At 44.0% G+C, this 15,826-nt stretch overlaps 1 pseudogene; it reads left to right on the forward strand.

The window, feature by feature from the left end:
- The window catches only part of LOC102964244, a 58,890-nt pseudogene that overhangs the window by 41,941 nt on the left and 1,123 nt on the right, over positions 1 to 15,826 (forward strand).

Genomic DNA, 15,826 nt, shown 5'->3' on the forward strand with positions numbered 1-15,826 from the left:
ATTGAGTAAAGAAAGACCATCTGGGCCCCCTGCCTGAGATTCACCACACTGTTGAAATGACTTTAATAGAGCAGTCACTTTCTGGGTTGTTGTTTATGATGAGGCTGGTAGACTCATCGTCGAACAATTATACAAATTAAGGCAATTGACACCACAGTCATTGAGCTGGCTTTGAGATTCCGGTTTCTCCAATGTCTTCCTCTCAGAAGAACAAAGCCTGTGGTCATGTTAGAGGAGCTGATGGGACACAAAGAATTTGTCTGACAGACGAATGTCCCCAAGGTAGATAATCAACAGGAGTCGCTTTCCTCCCTCTACCTGGAATGCTGTCATGAAACAGACGGCACTGGGGGCGCTTGGGTGGCTCAGTCGGTTAAGCCTCCGACTTCGGCTCAGGTCATGATCTTGAGGTTCGTGAATTCGGGCCCCCCCACCTCGTTGGGCTCTGTGCTGACAGCTCAGAGCCTGGAGCCTCCCTGCTTCACATTCTGTGTCTCCCTCTCTCTCTGCCCCTCCCCCGCTCACACTCTGTCTCTCTCTGTCTCTCTCTCAAAAATAAACATTAAAAAAAAAAAAGAAAGAAAGAAACAGATGGCACTCAAAAATGTCTGCCTAATGAATGAATCTATGAGTTAGAAGTCCTGAAACTGAGTAGCCTGGAGTCAGGTAACCCACAGGGATACTATAAATAGTGACTGAAAACAGTTCCATTCATGTTGTAATTGAGTTACACCCTACCTAACTATACAGGGTATTCGTCCAGGCTGGAAACAGGCAAAAATACAGAGTGTCATCAAGGACATCTTCAGAAAAAAAAACCAAAACACCCAAAACCCTATGTTTCCAGACTTTAGGGATACCGTGTATATTAACATCAAATATTTCTGATCTTTTTACCAGGTTCATCTAGGAGGATATAACAAACCTTTTTTGTTTTGGAAGGCTTTGATCAGAACCCTGTGTGGCATAAACCCTATTGGCAAGGGGCCTGACACAGAGGAGGGACTCAGAAGTGACAAAGGTGCTTGTGAACTGAGCTGTGACAGTTGGTTTCTCTTGGGCTCCTGAAGGGCATCAAGAGGACATAAGCGGGCAGCCAGAGAAGCCAGGAGACAACAGCAGTGGTTTACCTCACTCCAGTCCTTCCCTGGCCGTGCTGGGTTAGAGGACCAATGGCCCGTCCCTTGGAAGCAATAATGGTGACAGTGATGGTGGGGAAGGAAGAAGCAAAACAAAAAGGGGCCTGATCCCACTTCCAGAGCCACCAACTCTCAGGTCTTTCTTGAGAAATACTTCCTCTAAGGGGACTTGCCTTTCTTTTCTCTCTGCTTCCCCATCCAACTGGTATTGGGTCCCCTCAAAGTGGAGGATGTAGGAGAAATGGATCTTACTGTGTATTGAAACCTTATCCCCTGTGTGATGACATTAGGAGGCAGGGCCTTTGGGAGGTGATTAGGTCATGAGGGTGGAGCCCCCATGATGGGATTAGTGCCCTTATAAGAGGCCAGGGGTGCCTGGGTGGCTCAGCTGGTTGAGCATCTGGCTCTTGGTTTCTACTCAGGTCATGATTTTGGGGTTTCATGGGCTTGAGCCCCACATTGGACTCTGTGCTGGCAGCTCAGAGCCTGCTTAGGATTCTCTCTCTGCCTCTCTCTCTGCTCCTCCCCCACTCACACTGTCTCTATCTCTCTTAAAATAAATGAATACACTTAAAAAAAAGAAAAAGAAAAGAGAGACCCCAGACAGCTCCCTAGCCCCTTCTTCCCTGTGAGGACACTGCAAGATGATCATCCAGAAACCAGGGAGTGGGACCTCACCAGAACACGGAATCTGCCAGAGCCTTGATCTTGCACTTCCAGCTTCCAGAACCGTGAGAAATAAATTCATGTTGTTCATAAGCCACCAGTCTGTGGTATTTTGTTAGAGTGGCCAGAATAGACTAAGACTGTTCTCCAGTTGTCCCTGTGACGAGGTCAAGATATGATACAAGGACATTGTGATGGTCAATTAACTACCAAGTACGGAGCCCTGCCTGCTATTAAAGTTAGGTTCATTGAAAAGCATAATTGTCCAATAAACCTTTGGGGGAAAGGACAAAAGGAAAGTTCAGCATGTACATTGCTCACTAATTTACATCTCTGGACACTCTATTAGTTTTGCAGGATCCTCCGAAAATACGTCAGTCAACATCTGTCCGAAGAATTTACCAAAGAGGAAGGCGATAATGATTCCAATAACCAGGAGGGAAGGAATTGGTATTGGGCCTTTAAAACAAATCTGTCAGGGGCACCTGGGTGGCTCAGTCGGCTAAATGTCTGACTCTTGGTTTCGACTCAGGTCATGATCTCATGGTTTGTGAGTTCGAGCCCTGAGCTGGGCCCCGCAGTGTCAGCACGGAGCCTGCTTACGATTCTCTCTCTCCTTCTCTCTCTGCCCCTCCCCTGCTCATGTTCTTTCTTTCTCAAAATAAATAACTAAAAACTTAAAAAAAAGAAAGAAAGCTGCTCCTGCTGTTACCACCACAAAACAATAACAAAAGAATTGCAACTTTAAAGGCACATTTGAAGGCTGTACATATATTTTAATTGCCTCGAGTTCTCCCAAATCATGATATAAGAAGCAGTATTTAAAAGAGAGGGCTCACATAAAGAAAAAAACAAAGTTGCAAGTCAGAAATGCTGACTGATTTCTTTTTTTAAAAACTTCTAATTTTGAAATATTATAGATTCACAGGAGTTGCATAACTAAAGTACACAATGAAAGTGAGGGAATGCACAATCCACAGACATTATTCAGATTTTACCCAGTTTACATTCACTCATTTGTGTGTATGTGTATGTGTGGATGCATGTATGTATGTGTATATGTGTGTATGTGTGTGTGTAGCTCCATGCAATGCTATTACACATGTAACTTTGTGTAAACCACCATTGCTGAGACCCTAAGCTCTCCCATCTCCACAATGCCCTTTCCAATTATTCCCTTATAGCCATACACACACCCTTTCCCTCCCCCTGGCAATAGTAAGCTGCTCTCCACCTCCAGAATTATGTTATTTTGTGAATGGCATACAAATGAAACCATGTAGTATTATCCTTTTGAGACTGGCTTTAAAAAAAAAAGCATTTATTTATTTTTTAGTAATCTGTACACCCAGAGTGGGGCTCAAACTCACGACCCCAATATCAAGAGTTGTGTGCTCTACTGACTGAGCCAGCCAGGCACCCCTGGTGTCTCTTCTTATAAGGGCATCAATCCCATCATGAGGACCCCACCCTCATAACCTCATCTAAACCTAGTGACCTCCCAAACGCCTCATCTCCAAATGCCATCACATTGGGGTTTAGGGCTTCAACACATGAACTTTGTTGGGGGGGGTCACAAATGTTCAGTGCATAACAATTGTTCGTTCCTTTTTATTGTTTTTTTTTTAGCTGTACTTTTTTTTTATTAAAAAAAATTTTTTTAAGTAATCTCTACACCCAACGTGGGGCTTGAACTCACAACCCTGAGATCAACAGTCACATGCTCTACTGATTGAGCCAGCCAGTATGCCCCTCATTTGTTTTTATTGTTGAGTCTTATTCTATGGTATGGATGTACCATAGCTTAGCTAGAACACTGAAGGACATTTTGGATAGCTTTCAGTCTTTGGGTATTACAAATAAAGCTGCTATGAACATTTGTGTAGAAGTTTACATGTGAAAATAAATTTTCATTTCTCTGGGATAAACGCCTGAGTGCAAGTGTTGGGTCATATGGTAAATTAATTTTTAGGTTTTTTTTTTTTTAACTTTATTTACGAGAGAGAGAGAGAGAGAGAGATAACACACGCAAAGGGGAGAGGGGTAGAGAGAGAGGGAGAGAGAGAATCTTAAACAGGCTCTATGCTCAGTGCCAAGCCCTATGCGGGCCCTAATCCCATGACTACGAGATCACGACCTGAGCCAATATCAAGAGTTAGTCATGGGGCACCTGGGTGGCTTAGTCGCTTAAGCGGCCGGCTTTGGATTCTGTGTCTCCCTCTCTCTCCTTACCTCCCTCCTCTGCTTGTGCTCTATCTCTCAAAAATAAGTAAACATTGGGGCGCCTGGGTGGTCAGTCGGTTGAGCATACGGCTTCGGCTCAGGTCATGATCTCCCAGTCTGTGAGTTCGAGCCCTGCGTCGGGCTCTGTGCTGACAGCTCAGAGCCTGGAGCTTGCTTCCGATTCTGTGTCCCCCCTCTCTCTGCCCCTTCCCCACTCATGCTCTGTCTCTCTCTGTCTCAGAAATAAATAAACATTAAAAAAATTAAAAAAAATAAGTAAACATTAAAAAAATGATTTTCTTAAAAAAAAAGAGTTAGTCACCTAACTGACTAAACCATGCAGGCACCCCTCATTGTGTGTGTGTGTGTGTGTGTTTTTAAAACAATTTGTTTAAAAAAAATTTTTTTAAAGTTTTGAGAGAGACAGCATGAGCTTTAGTTAGGGAGAGGTAGAGAAGGAGAGAGAAAGAATCCCACGCTGATAACGTGGAGCCTGATGTGGGGCTTGAACACATGAATCGTGAGATACTGACCTGAACTAAATCAAGAGTTGGACACTTAACTGACTGAGCCACCCAGGTGCCCCCCACCCCTGCATTGTGATTTTAATTTGTATCTCTCTAATGACTGATGATATTGACCATCTTTTCATGTATTTGTTGGCCATCCTCTCAATGAACTATCTATTGATATCTTTTGCCCATTTTCTAATTGGATTGTTTCCATTGAGTTTTGAAAGTTCTTTATATATTCTAGACACAAGTCCTTTGTTAGATGTGTGATTTGCAAATATTTTATGTCAGTCTTTAACTTGCCTTTTCATCCTTTTAACAGGGTCTTTGGGAGTACAAAGTTTTAAATTTTGATGTGGTTTTAATTACTCATTTATTTTAAATGTTTAATTTTGAAAGACAGAGTGAGAGAGAGAGAGAGAGCACATGGGCATGCATAAGCAAAAGAGGGGGAGAGAGAGAGGGGGACAGAGGATCCAAAGCAGGCTCTGCGCTCACAGCAGAGAGCCCAATGTGGGGCTCGAATCCATGAACTGTGAGTTTGTGACCTGAGCTGAAGTTGGACGCTCAACCAACTGAGCCACCCAGGCGTCCTGATGTGGTTTTATTTTTTACTTATATTTTTTATTTTAGAGAGAAAGAGAGAGAGAGAGAGAGAGAGAGAGAGAGAATGCAAGTGGGGGGACGGGGCAGAGGGGGAGAGAGAGAGAGAGAGACAGAGAGAGACACACACAGAGAGAGAATCTCAAGCAGACTCCATGCACAGTGCAAAGTCTGACTCGGAGCTTGATCCCTTAACCCTGGGACCATGATCTGAGATGAAATCAAGAGTCGGACATACAACTGGCTGAGCCACCCAGGCAGCCCTGGTGTGGTTTTATTTTAAAGTTAAAAAAAATAATAGTAGTGATCTCCTAGCCTGCCCTGTATTCCATGCCAAATAAGGGCAAATACATATTTCACCCATTCATCTGTCCATCCAATGTTTATTGAGCACCTACTATGTTCCAGGAATAATACCAGGTACTAGTGATCTGAAAAGGAGTAAAATATGGTTGCCTCCAGGGGCTCACAGTTTTGTGGGGAGAGGGACATGGAGCACAGGCCTTCCATCAGAGTGTGGCAAAGGATGAAAAACAGGCCATGGGAGCACAAGACAGGGCACCAGCAAGGCTGCTCCTTGCTTGTCTCCTTCACGCAGCTTATGAGGAACTGTCAGTTATGGACCACTTGAAGTCCTAGCATTATTCTAGCTCTATACAGGTCATAGTGTATCGTGTAAAAACATTTCCATCCATTCTTTTCATCAAAATGACCGCTGGTTCATTTTCTAGAATATTCTTTCCATATCCCCAAATAACCAGTACCAAAACTGAGGACCCTGTGAGATTAACAGACAATTCACCCCTGAATGTGATCATTTTTCAAAAATAAAGTAACAACTGTTAGTTCAACAGGTGGTCTTCAGTGTGAAGTACACGCATCAAGGAAAGGTGTAGCTGGGCCTGTTGCATAACAGTCCTTGGTCCTAATATAGCAACGTTCATCTGAGAAGCTTAAAAGACTTGACTCACATGACAAGCTGCCTCATTTTGCACTGACTCTTCGAAGAAGACAAGATGAGATTTATTACACAGTGGCCTATGTTCCAAATAGAGTATGATGTTCTCTACCCAGGTAAGTAGAAAAATATGTCCTGTGACACATTCAGGAGGAACCTAGAGATACTTTGGTGAGAAGAAAAGAATGAACCCTTGGTTTAGGCCACAGTTCTGCTCCAAGAATTTTTAAAAGTGTAAGGCCTGATCTTGCTTATATAGGACTGATCAAATCATTACTATCACAAATAATTGAGGCTCAAAACCTGAGTGGTTTTGTGTTCATGCCTAATCAATGTCAGTTCTCACTGGGTGGTGTTCCCCCCCCCCCTTACATTCTCTTTCTATTTTTTTTTTTTTTTTAGAATGAGAGACAGAGAGCGCGCGTGCATGCACTCAAGTGCACAAATTGGAGAGGGGTAGAGAGAGGGAGAGAGAGAATCCCAGGCAGACTCCGCACTGTCAGTGAGACACCCGACGTGGGGGTTGACGTATGAACCCACACGATCATGGCCCGAGCTGAAGTCAGATGCCTAACTGACTAAGCCACCCAGGCACCCTTCTCCTTCCTTCTTGTTTCTACTGCAGTTTGGTCCAGAGACACTTTGACATCCAGCTATCCAGTCTCAGTTTCTTTCTGCCCCAAATCATCCTGTACATAACTGTGATAGATTAAATGTATCCCCCCACCACCAAATTCATATATTGAAGCCCATCTCCCAAGTGATGGTATTTGGAGGAGGTGACTAGGTCCTAAGGGTGGCACTCTCATGAGTAGGATTAGTGCCCTTATAAAAGAGGCCCAGATAACAGTCTTGCCCCTTCCACCATGTGAGGACAGAGCAAGAAGGTGTCATCTAGGAACCAGAAAGTGGGCTCTCACTAGACACCAAATCTGCCAGCATCTTGTTCTTGGCTTTCCAGCCTCCCAACACTGTGAGAAATAAATGCCTGTTGTTTATAAGGTATCCGGTATTCTAATATAGTAGTCCAAGCTAAGACAGCAACAAGGACAGACTTCCATCAAAATCGTGGAGAGGCATTTCCTCTTGTCACTCCCCTGCTAAGAAATCTTTATGGGGCGCCTGGGTGGCTCAGTCGATTGAGCATCCGACCTCGGCTCAGGTCATAATCTCACGGTCCGTGAGTTCGAGCCCCGCGTCGGGCTCTGTGCTGACAGCTCAGAGCCTGGAGCCTGTTTCAGATTCTGTGTCTCCCTCTCTCTGACCCTCCCCCGTTCATGCTCTGTCTCTCTCTGTTTCAAAAATAAGTAAACATTAAAAAAAATTTTTTAATAAAAAAAAAAAAAGAAATCTTTAGTTGCTGCTCAATGCTTACAAATAAAGCCCAAATGCTTTATTCTCCATAATCTGTCCCAATCGACCTTTTCAACCTACCATTTAATCTCCTGCTATTTTTCTAAACACACATTTAAACACCATGGTCAACAGATGGGCAGCCCCATGACATCCAGGACTGGTGCCTTGCTTATCCACCACTGTATCTCTGCGTTGTGGGTTTTCCTGAGTGAATAAATGAACCAGCCTTTCCAGCCACCATTTCCCAAACTCACTGCTTCCAAAAGCTCCTTGGCCATTCCTACTCCCTAGGCCCCATATACCCACATACTAGGTGTCTTCTCCCTCATTCCCACCGCCAGAAACCACGTTTCCCTTCCTCTCTGATTATCTGAATCTTATCCGTGTCTCCAGGTTTGGCTCAAGTTCCAAATTTAAAGGCTTCCAGAACTTTCTAGCCCACCATATCTTCCTCCTTAGAAGAGCTACTGCACTTTTGGTACCACTCATGCATTTACTCCACATTTACTAAGATGGAACAGAACACGGGCCCTGCAGTAGAGGAGCTCACACTCTCATAGTCTAGATTTACTACATATTGCCTCATATTGGATTAATGATCCTTCTGTGTGTATGTCTTGTCTCCCAGTTCTGTGAGGGCAGAGGCCATTTTTTTTTTAACTTTATTTATTTTTGAGAGAGAGAGAGACAGAATGAGCAGTGAAATGGCAGAGAGAGAGGAAGAGGGAGAATCCCAAACAGGCTCTGCGCTGTCAGCATGGAGCCTGATGTGGGGATCGATCTCACAAACCATGAGATCATGACCTGAGCCAAACACTTAACCAATGGAGCCACCTAGGTGCTCTGGCAGAGGCCATGTTTTAAACTGATTTGTCCCACCCCCCCCCCCCATGCCTGGCCCTTAGCATGGTGTTGAATAAACATCTTTTTTTTTTCTTTTTCCAATAAACATCTTCTGAATGACTAAACGAATGATTTGACTTGATATTTCCCCCCTCTGTGGTTTTCTTCCTCCACCCAGATAAAATAATGTCCTGTTACCCATTTGTGATACTTAGGGGATGGCTCTCATTACCCTTATTTTATCAATGAGGAGACTGAAACACAGAACGGTAAAGTAACTTCTTCCAGACTGCAAGTGAGTCATGGTTGCTTCATTCAAAATAGAGGCTGAACCGTTTTGGAACCAAAGACAGCTCTATTTCCATGGTGCCAGAATGTAGATCTCTCTTAGACACTGAGCGTCAGCTGTGCCCTATTACACACACATATAGACTTCCATCAAAATCACGGAGAGGAAGAGGTGTATGTTGGAAGTCATAGTTTGGTTTGTGCAGAATAATTAATATTATTCTATTCAAGATCAAGTTGTATGAAAGGTAATGTCTGATAGATTCCAACACATTCCAGAGAGGAAAGAGTGGGCGGCAGCTGGTGAGATGCAACATGTTTCTTTTCATAGAATAATTCTTGTGGAAGAAATGGCATTGCTGCCTTTTTCTATTTTCAGCACAAAGTAACACTTAACTAATCTAATTATTATTCAAGGGAAGGTGTGTAGCTGCAAACCTTCCTCTGCAAGTTTTGCAAAAGTAACATACAGTAGAGGATGGGAATGAGAAGCGGCTGCAAAATTGAATTCACACAAAAGGTTTACAGTTTCAATTTGGAATATGGATAAAAGGATATTTACAATATATCTGTGGGGCACGAATACAGGAAAAGCAAACCCTCATGTACCCATCAACCTAGCTTAACAAACTAGAAGAGTACCAATGGTCCTGAAGCTTTCTAGCCACACTCAGTGGCTAGAAACAATAGGAATGAGCTGTCAGCAGTTAAAAAATCAGGACATTTCACGTAAAAACCTGGATATCCAGCTTCTTTTTTTTTTTTTTGTAAGTTTATTTATTTATTTTGAGAGAGACAGAGACAGTGCAAGTAGGGGAGGGACAGAGAGAGAGAGGGAGAGAGAGCATCCCGAGCAAGTTCTGTGCCATTAGCACAGAGCCCGATTGCAGGGTTCGAACTCACAAAGCTGTAAAATCATGACCTGAGCTGAAACCAAGAGTCAGACGCTTAATTGCCTGAACCACCCAGGCACCCCCATTCAGCTTCTCCTGAAAAACCTGCATTCCTGTAGGGACATAATGGATCGGGTCACTCCTCCAGTTCAGCACTTCCTTCATCCACATGACCCATCTGGCCCCAAGGCATCTGAGTTCATAATCCCTGGTATGTGTGTTTGCTTTCCGGGTTGGCTTTCTCTCCTTTGACACAATTCAAGACCTCCCTTTCCCTAGTTCTTCTGCCTCTGCTCCAGGGCATTTCTTTTCTGGGTAGGGCAGGACCTTTAAGCTGCGATAGGCTCCTTGGAGATCCACAGATGAGAAGAGACTGTCTTAGCCTTTGCTGAATGCGAGCTGTGTACAATCGCATATTACGGAAGACAGACAACATTGGGAATGGGAAAAGGGTGTAAGAGCACAAAGCAGGCAGAAAGTATGTTGGTCAGGGTTCTCCAGAGAAATAGAACCACTAGATTTTAAGACATGGGCTCACATGACTGTGGGGCTGGCCAGTCTGAAATCTGCAGGGTAGATTTTGTGAGGAGGGAACACTGTGAACAAAGGATCAGAGGCAGGGTTAGTGCTGAGTATGTTCAAAGAATAATGAGCGGTGCAGTGGAGGAGCGTAAAGCACGATAGTGCTGGGGGTGGTGACAGGGGGCAAGGTGGACAAGAGGGGTGGGGGAATGGTGGGGGACAGGAGAAAATGGGATCAGACCTTGAATGCAGTCAGCTGGGGGGAGATGTCAAAGTGTTTTGAACAGGGAAGTGGCACAGTAGGACTGTTTTAAGAAAACCTTGGGCCGGGGCGCCAGGGTGGCTCTGTCGGTTAAGTGTCTGACTTGGGCTCAGGCCATCATCTCGCGAATTGTGAGTTTGAGCCCTGCGTCGGGCTCTCTGCTCTCAACACAGAGCCCGCTTCAGTTCCTCTGTCCTGCTCTCTCTTCCCCTCCCCCACTTGCGTGTGCTCTGTCTTTTTCTTCCCCTCCCCCACTTGCGTGTGCTCTTTTTCTTTCAAAAATAAATAAACATTTAAAAACTTAAAAAAAAAAAAAGAAGAAAATCTTGACCTGTATAAAGGGTTGGGCAGAGGGGAAAGAGTGAGGCAGGAAGGGCAGTGAGGAAGTTTCTGGGATAATCAAGAGCAGGCTTGAGCAAAGCTTGAACTATCAGGGAGAATTCTTATAAACGTGTATATTGTTTTTAAACTGACACGCGCGCGCGCGAGAAATTGCTCACTACTGATGTAAAAGTAAATAAAAGCCTGAACTAGGCAATGAGACAAGGAGACCAGTTTGAGAGGCATAAGGTGGGAAGGAGGAAGGGTCTGTTTATGGACAGCAGGTACGCTCAGAAGAGAAATGGAGTCCAAAATATCACTGGGGTTTTAAGTCTGCGTGGGAGAAATGATGATTCTACTATCTGAGATAAACACCAGAGGCACAAGTTGTTTGGGAGGTAATGGGGAATCCTGTTTAGACCTTGCGGAGTTTGAAGTGTAGGAGGGGCCTTGGCTTCATGGGCGTGGCTTGATCCCCAGCGGTGTCCACCCATTCCCCACCCCCCGCCCCCCACCCCGCCTGTGAATGACAGCGTGTCCTTGGGCCCTCCGTCTGTATCCTGGGTTGGGGGCACGTACCTCCCTTCTAGGGCTGCTGTGAGGATTCGATGAGCTAACCACACATGTGAAGAATTTAGAACAATGCTTCTAAACAGGCACAGAAAAACAGACCGTTGAAAATGCAGCCCCATCTTCCCAGAAAAAGGAAAAGAGTTGCAAAGCACTTTCCCTGCTGGTCTCCACATTCCAGGAGGGCTCATCTGCCCTGTGTGGGTGGTGACACTCACAGACTGTAATTAAACTGAATTTCCATGACGAATCTTTCCTGCTTTTTGGTTCATAACCTTAGGATGGCCAACATGAAGGAAAACTTCGCAGAAAAGGGTCCGGGGTTCTGCCTAAGCACACAATTCTGCATTAATAGAGTACAGTGGGTTGGACAGTAGGATTCTGACTCCAATTACAATGTGTATTTTTTTTTTTACACCATCAAAGAATCCCGTGACACAGCTGGGAGCCCTACATTCAGATCCTTTCTGACACTATCTACCTGGAAGACAGCGTCAGATCCCACAGTCCTACAAGATTGCCCCCTTCCCCCAGTTCGGATGCCATAAATCCAGATTATCACCTGTGCTTCTGACTAATCAGCTATAGATTGGAGGTTCCAACAACCCCCACCTTCGGTGTGATTAATTTGCTAGAGCGACTCACAGAACTCAGAGAAATATGTCACTTAATAGGTCACTGGTTTATTATCAAAGGATAACTCGGAACAGCCAGATGGAAGAAACACATAGGGCAAGGTAGGGGAGAAAGGGCAGGGAGCTCCATGCCCTTTCCAGGCCCTCCAATCCCCCCACATCTCCATATGCTCACAAACCGGGCTCTCCAAACCAGTCTTCTTGGGTGTTTATGCAGGTTTATGAAGTAGGCACGATTACATCACTGGCCATTGGGGATTGAATTTAACCTCCAGCTCCCCACCCCCTCTCACGTCAGTGGGGTGGGACTGAAACGTCCGAGCCGCCAACCAGCCCCCTTCCTTTGGCACTTTCCAGATGTCACCTCGTTAACATAACAAAAGCCCTTTATCGCTCACTCTCCTCACAGGAAATTCCAAGGGTTTTAGGAGCTCTGTGCCAGGAATGGGGGTCGAAGACCAAATATCTATTTTTTATTCTAAATCACAATATCGTTGACAGTCATAACCAGAGGTCTTTAAAGAAATAAAAATTCAAAAGTTGAAAAGGTCTAAAAACCTTTAAAAATGATTAAACCTAGTAGCAACCAAGGTCTGTAAGATAACGACAGCAATAATCGCCAAGTAGGAAGGTGTAGGGAAAAGAATTAATTCATGTTACGAAACACAGAGTGTATAAGTCCAACACAGGACCGCTGTGAGATTATGGCCAAGTTCTGCATCACCCGCGCTCGAGAGAGAGAAACTGCTAAAAATGCCATCACCTAAGATGCAGCATGGAATCTTGAAGGCATGTGGCCCTTTTCGTTGTATTTCCCAGGGTCCCCCCCTTCTCTCTCAAGGCAAGGCAGTCTCACTGCCCTTGTTCCCTCTGGTTCAGAGCCTCTACCCACGACTTCCCTATTTATCCCTTGTATCGCCTAGTCGCTTTACATGAATGAAGGCAGAGGTACACTGGATTTTTCTGTTTGAAAATATTTTTAGCAATGTTAGTGGTAGAGAAGAATCCCTCCGATATAATTTTGTTTTTCATCTTAACATCTTTGTGGGAGGAAAGCGGATTCCAGGCCAGATTTGCTATCTGGGGATAAATAATTGTCTGACACATGCCCAGTTTTGAATGTATCGGCTCTCACCCTTAGAGAATAAGGGTGTACAGCAATATCTCAAAGACTAACACTCCTCTTTTCCCTTTAGAACTTTTATCAGCCTTCACAGTAACATTTTCCTAATCACAGTTGACCCCGACCAGTTGAAAATCCCTGTGTAACTCCGGACTCCCCCAAAACTTAACTACTAATAGCTTACTGTTGACCAGAAGCCTTTCTGATAGCATAAACAGTTGATTAACACATTTTATATGTTATATGTACGACATATTGTATTTTTACAATAAAGTAAGTTAGAGAAAAGAAAATGTTATTAAGAAAATCATAAGGAAGGGGCGTCTGGCTGGCTCAGTCGGTAGAGCATGCGACTCCTGATCTCGGGGTTGTGAGGTCAAGCCCCATGTTGGCCGTAGAGCTTACTTTAAAAAAAAAATCACAAGGAAAAGAAAATACATTTACGGTATTGTAAAAAAAAAAAAAAAAAAGAATAAATAGACCGCGCAGTTCAATGGTTAACTGTACTGTAAACTACCTGGCTTTGGAAGCTGATCTGCTTTATTGGGAGCCCGAAACAAAAACTCAAAAAGGCTATTACACTTTAAAACATAAAAGGAGACTCAGTGGGCATTGCTTTTACCTCCACACCTGTAATTATCCTTCTGATTACAAGGGAGTTCCGCCCTCCTTGAACTTTATTCTACACTAAAGGGAGTATGGGTCAGTTAGACCCAGGAGACCTTTCCTCTGGACCTTGCAGGAAAATGACTGGTAATCATGAGGTTCACTAAAGGCTCTGAGGTTTCTATCTCTTAGAATCCCTTTTCCTACTGCTTTTCTTCAAGCTGCATAATAGTCTGATTATTTTTCTGCAAGGTTTTAAATTACTTGGGCACATTATGTGCATCACGACAATGTGATTTCGGTTTATCTCAGTCTCACAGAATAGTGATGAAATTTACTTAAAACCATTTGCGGAAGCAAAATAATGGTTTTAGACCCCTTAACTTGCCCAAGGCGGGCATTTGCACTATTTACTCATCATCACTATTGGGCTGTCCTGGGGTGTGACAAGTGCCCTCTCCTCCGTGGGCTCACACACAACCGCAGTACAACACGGTGAATGTAACAGTGGCTTGAGCAGTGGGTGCTTCGGGAGTCCTGTGCCAGAGCAACTCACTCTGCTGGGTGTGTGCTGGGGTGGGGGGGCCGGTGGTTTGAGACAATCGGGAGGAAGACAAGTGTATATGTACATGTATCTATCACGTACTAATCTCTTACTCCTTGCAAAGCACTTTCAGGCACTAGCCCTTGAATTCCAACTACCTTTTGAGACAGAAACGATTTTTTTAGTTTATTTATTTATTTATTTATTTTAGTAATCATGGGCTCAAACCCATGACCCCAAGATCAAGAGTTGCACGCTGTTCCGGCTAAGCCGTCCAGGTGCTGCGAGACAGAAACTATTTTTCTTCTAACTTGATAGACAAGGAAACTGAGGTACTGAGATGTCAAGTAAGTGCCCCCAGTCACACAGTTTGTAAGCAGTAGAGCAGGAATCTGAACTGCTGGTTCCAGGATCCGCAGTTTCTAGGCTTTTGTCTGCTCACCTGCCTCAAAGGATTGGGGGGTGGGCGTGGTGCAAATCGTATATTTGCCTCAATTATGGGCCATCAACTTAACATTGTCTGGGAGTGTAAGGAAGTGAGAATGCAAAAAAAGTTTCCCTGGTTTCAGCTTTTCCTAACCCTTTTTAGGTCACTTCAAATGAAATTTGCAAATGACGGCTGGGTGGAGAAGATATGCAAATGACTGCTTAGTGGAAAAGTCCTTTGGAGTGCTATGAAAGTTGGCTCATTTAGCTACCTCAAGTGCGCACATCATTCTTTTTCAGAGTGAATGTGTTTGGAGACAAAGCTTTGTATGTTTCCCTGCTTCCTTTCCAATTTGATATTCCAGTGATAACATATCGATTAACAAAACACCCTGGTGGTTTGAACTGAGTATGCCTATGAGCAGGGGTTAACTGAAAATAGGAAACTGCTGTATATTTTAATTCTTTCTAAGTATTCCCATGGCAGTACCCTGTATGTTGGCTGTACTGAAAAGTAAAAGAAAGTCCAGGACCAGGGATATCAGTACATCCCATTGTTGCTAGATGCAGTTTGAACTGTCAGAACCATTACCTTTTGAATCCGTTTACCCTGGTCTATATGAAAAGGAAGCTGAAGCCAAACCAAACAGAAACACCTAATTCTCCGTGAGAATTCACGAATTTCAGGGCCAAAAGGGGACTTAGTGATCACTAAGCTTAATGGTTCTCAAGGGGGCATTGTGGAAATCTGCATTTTTGGTTGTCACCATGACTAGCATGGCTACTGGCAGTTAGAGTCAGGGACCAGGCATGCTAGTTGTTCTACAATGCTGGTCAGTCCCCTACTGCAAAGAATCGAAAGTGAAAAACTAGTTCATCATGATTTAAAGCCTGGAACACTATTTTACATATAAACAAAAATATTTTTGCTCAGTTTTCGATACACCCCGAATTCTCTAGTATTGTAAATACCGTAACAATGGAGAAAAGATTGTATTGTTTTGTTTCAAACAGAGTTCATCATTTTGGAAAAGCAGGGCACCAACCGCAACGCTGCTCCTGGTACTTGAGTTGCGAAAACACTTTCAGTTTGCATTTGTGACTATGCTGGGCAGGTGTCTATCACGTTAGTGTCCTTGTGAGGGAGCATTGTTTACCATCGTTTTGTTTCTGTTCTACAGTGAGATAACGTTTTTTGAAATTGTGTGTTGTTAGGTTTAGGTTATATTAGATAAGATTTGTTATTTCGGCACGGTTAAGGGGGGGCGGTAACAAACAGTAGACATAAAAAGGAACTGAGTCTTTTACAGGGTTATGTAGTCCAGCTAACTCCTTA

Source organism: Panthera tigris, chromosome X (genome assembly GCF_018350195.1).
Source record: "Panthera tigris isolate Pti1 chromosome X, P.tigris_Pti1_mat1.1, whole genome shotgun sequence".
Lineage (NCBI taxonomy): Eukaryota > Metazoa > Chordata > Mammalia > Carnivora > Felidae > Panthera > Panthera tigris.